The sequence below is a fragment of the Trachurus japonicus genome, chromosome 17 (assembly GCF_045865225.1).
Source record: "Trachurus japonicus isolate A0001 chromosome 17, Traja_1.0".
NCBI classification, from domain to species: Eukaryota; Metazoa; Chordata; class Actinopteri; order Carangiformes; family Carangidae; genus Trachurus; species Trachurus japonicus.
Genome location: NC_140923.1, coordinates 9,385,498 through 9,398,054, shown reverse-complemented (window position 1 = coordinate 9,398,054; position 12,557 = coordinate 9,385,498). Strand labels below are relative to the sequence as shown.

Here is a 12,557-nt window from a genome sequence, read left to right as displayed (position 1 = left end):
TCAGATTCAAGATTTTAACATCACTTTATTGTAATAAATACATAATGATATTTAAAATCACTGCCTTAAACACACAACTCAAGGTATAAACATAAAACATCTCACGCACACACTCATCAAAACGTACACAGTTCACGTTCGCCCACCAACATATGCTTAAAATAAGTCTAAGAACAGGACAACCACCAAAAATGTAAAATTAAACGTACTTTTTTTCCTTTAACATTACGTAGCTAATAAATAATATTGCTCAATATTCTTAGATTTGCATGTTATTGATTATAATGTCAGAGCAGAATAAATAGTGGTTCGCCTAGCTGAGCATAAAGCTGCAACAGCAGTTAAAACCCAAACGATATTAAAACTTCAGGTTTTGTAAAAGCCCATTATAAATAAAATTGTCACGTAGGGAGCAGATATTGTTTAATTTATTTAATCACTGCAGAAGCAAGACGGGTGTAAATGTCAAGCTACAAATTTACCAATTTACAAATGAAATCTGTGTGTTCGCTTTTTTGCTGTTTTGCTAATCTCACTATGCATCTCACCATGCATTTGTTTTCAATGAGACCGGTGAGAAATCAATCCATGGAGCGGTGGATAAGGTTATATATCATGTATGATGTTACCTCTTATATTTGTGTATTCTTACATGTCATAAACAAGAGATTACGGGTCGGAGGCTCTGATCTTACCAGGTTGGTTTTCAGCCAAGAGACACTCAGTGGAAGGCAGAGAGCCTCCATTCTGGAGCTGGAGCTGCTTCATTAAGGTGAAAATGTAGCATAGTTAAGCTAAAAATCTTGCATAGTTCCCCTTTAACTTTTCCTGAACACAGCTTTGGCACGTCGTAAAGACCTGGAACTTCCTGTGTTGAAGGTTCGTCAGCGTTTGAGTGACTGGAACAAGTCATTCAACCATCACAGTTACTCCAAAGCTGTTTAATTAAGGTAAAAATGTAGCATAGTTAAGGTAAAAATCCTGCATAGTTCATCTTTAAGAGAACCAGCTGTTTCTCCCTTCTTAAAAATAATAAAACAGTTTTTATTCAGAGCTAGTGCTTGACACAACCTGACTGACATCAGAATAGCATTGATCTTCTTCTTATCTGACTCCCAAGTCTCCATCCAGTCTCACATTTAGTCCAAATGAAGCTGGACAACTGACATAAACCACCATTATCTCCCTGTGTCACTTTGATTTCTCGGCCATGTTGTCATTCTGGAGCGGTGCCACCGATCACACTCCCAGACTGTTAAACCTCCACACTGTGTCTTTCTGGATCGGTCGGTCTTTGAGGCCTGTGGTTATTTACTGCTAACCTGCTGTCATCACATGTTGGTTTTTCTTTTTCTTTTTCTTTTTGTTGCAGTCAAAAACCTCCAAACTTTCCTCCGATGAGGTCGCAGCAGCTGCAGAGAGCATGCTTCACCCAGGTTTGTTCTTCCTTTATTGTCTTTGACGTGTGGAATAAAACTTTTACACTTACACTTCTCTGAGAGCATGACTTGTAGAGGTGTAGAGGTAAAAGGATTTTTTTTTTTTGGATTGTCTCGCTCCCTTTGTGGCTCAGTTTCACTCATGACTGCCAAGAGATTTTTTTTCATCAGACCTGAAAGATGCAGCAACAAGTGAGCTCCACTTTCTAATTGTGCAGTTTCTTTTCCTTTCTTTTGGTATTTTTCGTTTTTTTTTCCATCAATGAAATACAGAACTTTACAAAAACTAGTTACTAAAACTGTTAATCCCCCATTTAACCCAAATCTCTTTAACTCTCCCACTGTGTGTGTGTGTGTGTGTGTGTGTCTGTTTGCGTTGGATTCTCAGCGTGCAGCGTTAAGTTTCTAATCTTTTCTGCCACCAGATCGCTGCTCGCTGCTGCTTCTCGTCCTCGCGGCTCGTCCCAGGTTCAGATCATTAGAAGATCTCTCACCCATCTGATTTGAACATTAAACAAGCAGCTGGTTTCTCTGTGTGCAGCGTGTCCACAGGGCTGCAGGCTGTGTGTGTGTGTGTGTGTGTGTGTTAGTGTGTCGTCCCGTTCCCCTGCTGTCCGTTGCTCTCTGTGGGGTTTCATTATCTGACTCCCCCGCTGACTCCCCCCCTTCCCTTCCCTTCTCCTCTCTGTTTTCTGTTTTTCTGAACTGTTCATCTTCGGCTCAGTGAAAACCAGAAGCTTCTCTTCTCTTCTCTTCTCTTCTCTTCTCTTCTCTTCTCTTCTCTTCTCTTCTCTTCTCTTCTCTTCTCTTCTCTTCTCTTCTCTTCTCTTCTCTTCTCTTCTCTTCTCTTCTCTTCTCTTCTCTTCTCTTCTCTCTCAGATGAATTCAGCTGGTTTCCAGCACCGGACCTGATCTGACAACGTGACGCCTCGTCCCCAGGCGCTTCTGTGTTACACAAATTGGGACTGAAAACTCCTGCTGCGCGTTGAATCATTGTTGCTTTAACCCACCTGTTGTAATAATAACCCGATGCTGCGTTCACTCTCGGCTTGTAAAGGAGCTACTAACACAGTTTCCATCCAAATTAATAACACATTGTAACATAAAAAAGGCTACATTTGTGCTATTTAGTGCTTTTTTTCCCCCCTAGCCATCACTGTTGCGAACATAATTAGGAGTTGAAACAGTTGGTGGTGCAACAGGATGATGTCATTACAAGAGCGACAGTCAAACCTTGAGCAGAGGAAAATATGGAAACACAACAGAAATCTCACAATCAGGGCCGTTGCTAGGAATTCTGGGCCCCCTTAAAGAATACTAAAGTGGGCCCCTCCCCCTAACTTTTCCTTTTTTTTCTTAGATTACGTGTGTATTATTGTTTTTTATTTAGCCTTCTTTGTTTTGATGCTAATGCAGCATTACACTGCAAAAACTCAAGTATCTGAGCAAGAATATTTGTCTTATTTCTAGTCAAAATGTCATTTCTAGTCAAAACAAATCTCATTCTACTTAAAATAAGACACATCATATTAAAAGTAGCTTGTTTTTAGACACTTTTTACTCCTTTCAAGCATATTTTCACTTGGAATGTAGAGAAGTAGAAAAAATCTGATAGTGGAGCAAGTTTTTCTTCCTTATTACAAGCACAAAAAACTTGCTTTCACTGGCAGATTTTTCTATTTATTGTGAATTTAAGTGAAAATGATCTAAAAACAAGTTAATTTTTAGGTAATGAGTCTTATTTTAAGTGGAAAGAGATTAGTTTTGACTAGAAATGAGACATTTGGACAAGAAATAAGACAAATATTCTTGGAAAGATGTTGAGTTTTTACAGTGTACTATGAGTATTAGTCAGGGTCTTACGCAGAATAAATCAGTCATACAAAGATTAGACTACTGGGGTTTTTTATGGGCCCCACTGGGCGCTGGGCCCCTAGAGTTATCATCACCTTTCTCCCCTAGACAACGGCCCTGCTCACTATTAGGGACGCATCGGCCAATTTTCACCTTGTTGACTGACATCAGAAAATACTAATGCCAGTGGCCGATGTTTATCTGTTTATTGGCATACTGCGCTGACTGAAAGGTGAATACTGTAGGCTGCAGCTCAGTGTGCCGTCAATTGAAGACCAATTTAAAGCAGAAATAAGTGATATTTCTGTGTTAATATAAGTCTTAAATAGTTGTATCTTCCGACAGCAATCACTTCTATAGAGTGTTTGGTCTGAAACACGGGTCTGTCAGTCACTCTGCTCTGCTCTGAGCCCAGGAGAAAACTTTCCTTGTATCCTACAAGTTTTATCCAATGAGGAGAGAGAACGGCATAAAGGGGCAGTCCTCTCTGTGTGTGTCTTTGTCTGCCGAGATGCAAGAGGGCGCGTGCACTTTTAATTTGTTAAAGGGGAAATATGCAAATCCGGTCGCTTTTCCTCTGTGTTGCTACAGTAACCCTCCTCTCGGCCATGTGCATTTGTTTTCAAAATTTCAAAAAGTCAACATATGTAACCATAACTGGTGTTTGTGCAGCCACTAAGAATTATGTTTTAAGCAAACCAGATGGCTACAACAGCCTCCATTGCTCTTTTTTTTTGTTTGTTTGTGTGTTTTGTTTTTATCGATACACCAACTTTTACACCTTGGATGTTTTTTTTTGGTATTGATATTCCTGAATTGTAAACATGTGGAAGGAAACACACCTGGTGTTGGTGTTTCTGTCGTAGACATTTGTTGAGACGCTCTGACATCACATGATGCATCAAATATACGAGCATGTTTTAGCATCTTTCCACCCGCACTGTTAAAAATGAGTCACAGATTAATACTGGGTGTCAGAGGAGAAGAGCAGCGCTCAGCCCAGATGCATTAGCAGGAGCCATAAGACCATAAGTTATTTAATCTTCAGACCCACTTAATGAAAGCTGAGTATTATCACATCCATCCTGCGTGCTGCACATGTGACTCCGGTATAATCAGCCACTCGGAGCAGCGTGAATGAATCAGATGCTGCACAAAACTTATTTGACTGATAATCTATAATTTCTTTGTGTTTTGAGATGTAGAAAAAGTTGCTTTAATAATCAAAGAGGAATTGGTTGATAATTGGTTGATAATTGGTTAATAACCTGTGAATGCTTATTTGCCGGAAGCAAAAAAATATAATAGTATATTCAATATTTCCCTGACAGCAGCAATTAGCCCGTGTTAATACTGCAGAGTTGTAATTACCGACCTTTTTAATGAGTGTCGGATGCATGTAGCTGAAGTTTTGATTGAGTTTCACCCCGAAACCATCGTCTGAGTTCAGAGCAGGTTGTCGCTATCAGGGTCTACAGCTTTATCCTCTGGTAGGTTGATTGATTATCTTGACTCATATCCACTGACTGTTTGAATCACACGTTGGCAGCAGCTCAGAGGGGCTGAACCCAGACGCCCCGGTGGGGGGGCTCAGTGGGGGGGGGGATGTGCCAAAGGCCTCCTTTGTATTCAGCCATGAATACGTTACATTAATTATAGTCACTCAAACACTGACGAACCTTCAACACAGGAAGTTCCAGATCTTTACGACGTGCCAAAGCTGCGTTCAGGAAAAGTTAAAGAGGAACTACGCAGGATTTTTACCTTAATGAACCAGTTTCAGAGTCCTAGTTCTGGTTAAACCAATGACTAGTAACTAGTTCCAGGGAGAATGGAGCGTCTCTTGACTGAAAACCAACCTGGTAAGATCAGAGGCTCTGTGGCACCGTGACACAAACGTAATCTCTTGTTGATGACAGATAAGACTACACAGATATACACATGGTAACATATAACGCTCTCCACCGCTCCATGGATTGATTTCTCGTCAGCTTCGTTGTAAACAAATGAACATGGCTGAGAGGAGGGTTAGTGAAACCAAAGTTCCCCTTTAAATTCAGTGAAGTGTTTGTAGTCAGTTGGGTATAGTGCTTCAGATTGTAAGCATTTAATGCTGGTAATTGGAAATATTGAATCAATAAGATGTGACGATGATGTTTGTCCATCTGTCTCTTCATTTCCGTTTTCTCCTCCTCTGGTTCATCCTGTACCACTTGATGTCCCTCAGAAAAGTATCTGAAACAGCAAAAATGAAAGAAATAAGACTCTACAACATCACTTCTTTTCTCCTGTGTGCTTCCAGGATGAGCCAGGTGAGCTGCAAACTCTCTAATTCCATGATTTACACAACAACAACAAGCACTATTGACTTTCCAGGCTATTAAATTGTCTAACAGCAGCACAGGTGATTTTCTCTCTCTGTCTCTTACGTGGCGAGATAACAGGAGTGTCTTCCATCATGCAGCGGAGCTCCATCTCCTTCATCCTGATCAGCAGCTCACACATCTCCTCGTCCTCGCTCTGTGAAGCCGAACCCCGATCCTCTGCAGCCGCGGCGCTGAAGGCGTCCAGAGGTCGGTACTCGGGCAGAACCAAACAGCCCCATGCTGATGTAGTAGTAGTTGTAGTTGTAGTTGTAGTTGTAGTAGTGGAGGCTGTGGGAGAAGAAGCTTGGAGCTGCTGAGCTTCTTCTGAGCTGGTGGTTCTGTCAGCAGCAGCAGCAGCAGCAGCAGCAGCAGCAGCAGCAGATGGAGATGGAGAGCTGAAGTGTTTGGGTCTGAGGGCAAAGCGACGCCACACGTCCTTGTTTTCCACCACGTCGTTGTCGTGGATGGAGGGGAAATAATTGACAGCAGCCATTTTGGTCACAGAGTGCATCATCATTGTTGTTGTTGTTTAGATTCAAAGAGGAGAGTGTCCTGGCGACTCCAGAACCAGGAAGGTCCAGGACGATCTAGAACCTCCTGCATCAAGCTGCATCATGTAATGATCAGTAGATATTCATGGGTTGCAGTGACGTCACGTTGAAGGGACCGCCGCCATATTTGTGTCCGATGTGACAGGTCTCCTCATATGACAGCATGCAAACCACAGGATGGAAATGACAGTTTCTTGACAAAATGACAGGGTTTCATACATCCTGTCTGGGTTTATATCTCTATAACAACAGACTAACTCTATATTATCCCACTTATTACACAGTTTATGAGTGAATTAATTAATTAGAGACGTAATGTTGATCAAAGTCCTTAGTCCGGTCACTTCTCCGCTGTTTGCTCCTCACCCTCCTCCTGTCGACTCGTGTGTAGTTGTTTTCAACGAGCTTTTGATAATCAATCAGTAGATTGATGAATTATCATGTAAATGTTATGATGTGCACATTTATGTCGTCCTGTCTGTCATAAGAGATGACGATACGGGACACATTTGTGTCACGGACTCGCGGTGGCACAGACTGCGCTGGCCCGTCCGCTCTGTCCGCTCTGATCGCAGGTTTGGTTCCAGCAGCGGTGAGGGAGGCAGAGAGCCTCCACTCTCCCTCTAACAAGCTACAAGTCATGTTTCTAACATCACAATTAGTCTGAAGCTGGTAAAAATGAAACACAAGGTAAAAATCCTTGATAGTTCTTCTGAATCCAAAGGGCTGTGAAATGCATGCATGTTAAAGGTATAATACGTAGGTATTACCCCCATCTAGCGGTGCGGTTGCATATCTTAACATATTCTTGATGCTGCATTCACGTGAAATCGGGCAGACGTCAGACAGACAACAGACGCTGCATGTAACAGGATAAACAAGCGTCTATGTAAACAAGTGGTCCGCCAGCACGAGGCAAAACAATACAGGCGAGACAATATGTTGTCATGGTGATAAAATCATGTAAAATGACATCCGGTTGGTTTGCCGACGGCCGTCTGCCTGGCTGCACCTGAATGCAACACTAGTGCCTCCGTCCTTCCTCACACTACACAGTGGTGACGGTTTTAACAGGCCGTTTCCGTGGTTACCTACGGTCAGGATGCAACATGGCCGCCTCGGTTCGGTGCGTCGCCCACTTATGTGTTTGTAACGACTTGTAACAACTCAGTCTAAGGAACCAGAAAGCTTTCATTTGGATGCAGCTGTGATTCACCTTCAGGGAAATACGGATTTATGAAAGACAGGTTTGATTTTTGCTGATAAAAAGACAAATAAGTTACACACTGGGACTTTAAAAGAATAGATCACCCAAAATTCAAATTGCGGTGGACTAAGGGCTGGGAGAAGTTTCAGAGTCCTCCGTGGCTTCTCTGAGTTACAGGGGGTCTCGGCGTAGCAGTGCATGTCCATATAACGGTTGCAAATGGATACCAACTGTCTTCGTAACAAAAAGACACACCAAAAAACACCCAAATACCTCCATGCTGCTCGTCTGTAATGTCCGTCTTGTAAAAAATTAAATAAAACTATATTTCAAGCTTGTTTGTAGCGGAAAGTCCTCTTCCTAAATCTCGCGAGATTTGTGCCGAGTCAGTAATTGCACTGACGGACCAGGAAGAGGAGCTTCGAGAAGCTTCCGCTACAAACAAGCTTGAAACATAGACTTATTTAATTTTTTTCGGGACAATTTCTCATGTCGGGGCTTCAATACAAGAGGGACATTACAGACCAGCAGCATGGAGGTATCTGGATGTTTTTTGGTGTGTCTTTTTGTTACGAAGAAAAGTGGTATCCATTCACAACCATTATATGGACATGCAGTGCTGCACGGAGCCCCGCTGTAACTCAGAGAAGCCACGGAGGACTCTGAAACTTCTCCCAGCCCTTAGTCCACATGAGGGGGAGGAGATAATGAGTGCAATTTGAATTTTGAGTGAACTATCCCTTTAAGCTACAAAAAAAAAGTGATTTGAAGATGTGTACACGTGTAACATTGAACCAAACAGCTGTTATTAATCTGACTGTTTAAAGCAGAAGTAAGCGATCCGGTGGTTTTGGCTAATGCTGCGTTCCAGGCAGGCTTTTGAAACCGTAAATTACAGCTTCAAGTCACGACTTACGACTTTGTAGCGTTCCAGGCAACCCACTCGTGTTTCTCCGACCTGTTTTACCTGTGAAAGTCACTATAACGGCCACTCGTAACTTCTGACCCGTGAAGTCGTACCAGATCGAACTGGTACCACTTCACAGGTCGGAAAAACACGAGTTACGGGTTGCCTTGAACGCACCATAACGTCTTGTCAGCAGATGGAGTTAGCAGCCCCCGCCCTCGTCATGGATCTATTGGTCCTCGTCCCTACGTCACCACATTCAGGCGCATCCCTTGGCTGCACACACAGAGAGGACTGCCCCTTTATGCCGTTCTCTCTCCTCATTGGATAAAGGTTGTAGGATACAAGGAAAGTTTTCTCCTGGGCTCAGAGCAGAGCAGAGTGACTGACAGACCCGTGTTTCAGACCAAACACTCTATAGAAGTGATTGCTGTCGGAAGATACAACTATTTAAGACTTATATTAACACAAACATTCACCTTACTTCTGCTTTAACTTATATTTGGGTGCTTGTTTTGCCTTCAGGCCCCCAAAAAGTAAAAATTGCCCCTATTTAAGACTAATATTAACACAAAAATATCGCTTACTTCTGCTTTAATTATTGCCAAACAGAGATCAATAGGTCTTCATCAGGCAGCGGATCCTAAAAAAATACCGAGAGAGGAGGAGGAGGAGGAAGAGGAGGTGGTACTGAAGCTGTGACACCGTGTTAAAGTCTCTCTCTCTCCTTCTCTCTCCCTCCCTCCCTCCCTCCATCTCTCTGCTCCAGTCGGGGGTGTGAGGAGAAGGAGATCTCTCTATCTCTCTTGGAGCTGGAGAGGAGAGGTCTGCCGTCTCTCTCCTCCGGCAGCCACCGGGCTTCTCTGCAGCCTCTTCATCCTCCTCATCATCATCATGGATCTGGGGACTAAATCAAGAGTCGCTTGGATTACTATCACTCAGGTCACCGCGCTGCTGCTGCGTCTTCTCCTTCTTCCTTCCTTCTTCTCCAGCTCGGCCGGGACAACCGCAGAAGGTGAGCAGCCACTTTCCCCCGGAGCAGCTGCTCTGAACGCGGCTTCATCCTCCCGTCACCCAGCGAGTCCCTGCCTGCTCGGGTTGTGTTATCCGCAGGCAGCTTTGTTTAGTTTTTAAGTTGTTTTTTTTTTTTTCTCTCTCTCTTGTCTTATCCACTTGTTATGTTAAATGAGGCAGAGAGAGACAGAGAGACAGAGAGAGCTCCGGCGGTGTTTCTGTGTCTGCCGGATTCAGTGCGTATCGGTTGCGCATCAGTGCTCGGTTGTGTGGTTGTGTGGTTGTGTGTGGGGGGGAAAGAGAAATAAAAATAGGCTAAAAGGCGAAGTTGAAGCGGTTTGATGTGATATTCATGAGAAACTGCAGGTTTAACACCGCGAACTATGAGCGGTGGAGCAGCTGAACGAGTCGTGCGTATTTCTCTCTCTCTCTCCACTTCTACTCCTCCACCCGCTCGTGTCACTCATGTGTTTATTGATTCTCAGTCCTTGTAGGGGAAATAAAAATCTTTTAGGTTTGACCAGAAGCAGCAGATGAGAGGAGCTGCAGGTTTAGTCTCAGCTGTGGGTCTGACTGACTGACTGACTGACTGACTGGGCGCATGAAACAAGGTTATCTCTTTGTTTTCTGGTTAATTGGCCGCTCAGCGCAGCGTGGGGAGCGTCACACACTCCAGCCCACAGTGAGCCTGTAAGTGTGTGTGTGTGTGTGTGTGTGTGTGTGTGTATATGTGTGTGTCCTATGTGTGTGTGTGTGTCCTATGTGTGTGTGTGTGTGTGTTGGGTTGAGGACTGAGAGGTTGCTGGTTTGACTCCTGTGACCTGAAGGTTTCACAGTCTGTTGTTGTTGTTGTTGTTGTTGTTGTTTCTCTCTAAACGCCGTTGAGCGCTGAGCCAACTGCACTTGGCAGGCTGCTTGTCTGAAGGTTGTGTGTCAGTGTGTGAGTGTGAAGGGGAGATGAGGGGAGGAGAGGAGGGTGTGTGTTTATGTGTGTGTGTGTGTGTGTGTGTGTGTGTGTGTGTGTGTGTGTGTGTGTGTGTGTGTGTGTGTGTGTGTGTGTGTGTGTGTGTGTGTGATCCAGACTGCAGAGAAAGTCCTCCGTCCTCTCCTACACTACAACACTGATTCCCTCTGTCTCTCCCTTTTCTTTCCTTTTGTCTTACCTGACCTGCTGTGTCTGCAGAACATTTCCTCCACTCTCCTCTCCTCCACTCTCCTCTCCTCTCCTCTCCTCTCCTCTCCTCTCCTCTCCTCTCCTCTCCTCTCCTCTTCTCTTCTCTTCTCTTCTCTTCTCTTCTCTTCTCTTCTCTTCTCTTCTCTTCTCTTCTCTTCTCTTCTCTTCTCTTCTCTTCTCTTCTCTTCTCTTCTCTTCTCTCCTCTCCTCTTCTCTTCTCTTCTCTCACCTGAACAACTTCATCAGTGGATCTCCTGAAAGTTTGGAAACAAATCGTCATGATTGAACCTCAAAGCGACGATGGTGAAAAATGTAACTAAAGAGGAAACACAGATGAATAGAAGATGTGTTGAGATGTGGAGGAATGTCAGACCATGGTTCTCCTTCCTTCCTTCCTTCCTTCCTTCCTTCCTTCCTTCCTTCCTTCCTTCCTTCCTTCCTTCCTTCCTTCCTTCCTTCCTTCCTTCCTTCCTTCCTTCCTTCCTTCCTTCCTCTGTGGAAGAACATCTACAATCAGCTTCTTCCTCTCTCCTCCTGCTGCTTCTGACTCTCCGTCCTCTCCTCCCTCGCTTGGCTTTCTTCTCTCTCTCTCTCTCTTCCTGCATTCCCCCATCTGTATCTTTCCTCCCCAAAAAACATCTGTCTTTCTTCCTCTTCTGCTGATCTCTCCCTCTCTCTCTCTCCCTACCTGTTTCCCCTTCATCTCCTCTACCTGGATCTCACCCTTTCATCCACAGTCTTTCTGTTTATCCTCTTTCTCTCCCTCTTTCTTACCCACATTTCTTCATCTTCTTCCTCTCTCTGCTCTCCCTCCTGCTGCTCATTTGCATCATCATCATCATCTCGTACTGTAGCTTCCATCTGTAGGAGGTTCATATTCTGGTCATGTTTTATAGCTGCTGGTATTTATGAAGGAGAGTTTGATTGACATGTGATGCTAATAGATCATCTGTTCTGCACCATCTCATCTCTCTTTATCTGCTGCTTGTGTTTGTGTTTCTTCTCTGTGCTGCAGTACAACACAAATGGAAACACAACAGTACTTTGTGATGTTCAGGTTCAGGTTCAGGTTCAGTTTATTTCATGTCCCAAGGGGCAATTTGGGTTGCAGCTCATTACAGTAGATCACATAAAGTTATAAAACATAAAACATAGAAACATATGGAACACGCATCATTATAGATAACAATATAAATAGCATGTGCACTGACTGTGATCAAAATATAAGAAATATGGCACTGAATAAGACAAAAATCCAAGATAATACTGTTAAGAACACAGTGTTTACGTAAAGTGCATCAGATAAAGTGCAGTCTCAGTCTCACAAGCAGGAGAAAAAACCTTCCTGTGGATGTTGTTGCTTTTCAGTCAGTTTGTTTAATGCACAATACAGTAATACATTAATGCAATAATATGATTAAGTTTTTTTTAACCCTCTGAAATCTCAGGGTATTGTGTCAACTTTTAAAAGGAACTTGTATATACAGTGTATAACCATCAAAAAATATGGACGTAGCATCCGTGACGTCACCCATTGGTTTTGGGGAGTTGTTTTTGTGACTCAAATATGGCGGCCTGAACAGTAATATAGTAAAACGGTAGAGTTAAAAAAAAATTCACCCCCCTCAGAGTGTGTGCGGGGGTAGAAACTATCGGTTGAGACCAGAAAACGTTCTGACACCAGGCTTTTAACATGTTTATTGAGGATGTAAAGTGGGTGATTTTAACATGGGGGTCTATGGAGAATGCTGCTTTCTGACACCAGCCCCCAGAGGAAGAAGAGGGGATTGCAGCTTGTTGAACGAGGAAGTGACTTCACTTCTCAGACCGACGACTGCCCCCTTGGTTATAATATAATACTTGTGTGTTTTGTATCATATTGTTCAGAATAATCTCATCTCAGACAGACTTTTTTTTTCTCCAGAGCGCTGTACAAACATTTTTCAAGGCTGTCTAGTAGTTTATGCATTATGAGGCTCTCAGGAATATAAAGTGGAGAGTGTAGAGTAGAGAGCCTATGGATCCTTACAACGTTAAACCATATT

General features: G+C 43.4%; 1 protein-coding gene and 1 long non-coding RNA gene across 2 annotated transcripts in view; one reads left to right on the top strand and one right to left on the bottom strand.

The window, feature by feature from the left end:
• Positions 1-12,557, top strand: part of LOC146970090 (contactin-associated protein-like 4) — a 209,853-nt gene that overhangs the window by 13,967 nt on the left and 183,329 nt on the right. The window lies entirely within an intron of this gene.
• On the bottom strand, positions 5,379-5,935 carry LOC146970093 (uncharacterized). The gene is made up of 2 exons (XR_015038140.1): positions 5,723-5,935; positions 5,379-5,528 (listed from the first exon to the last, which is right to left on the bottom strand). It is a non-coding gene; the product is annotated as an uncharacterized LOC146970093 (long non-coding RNA).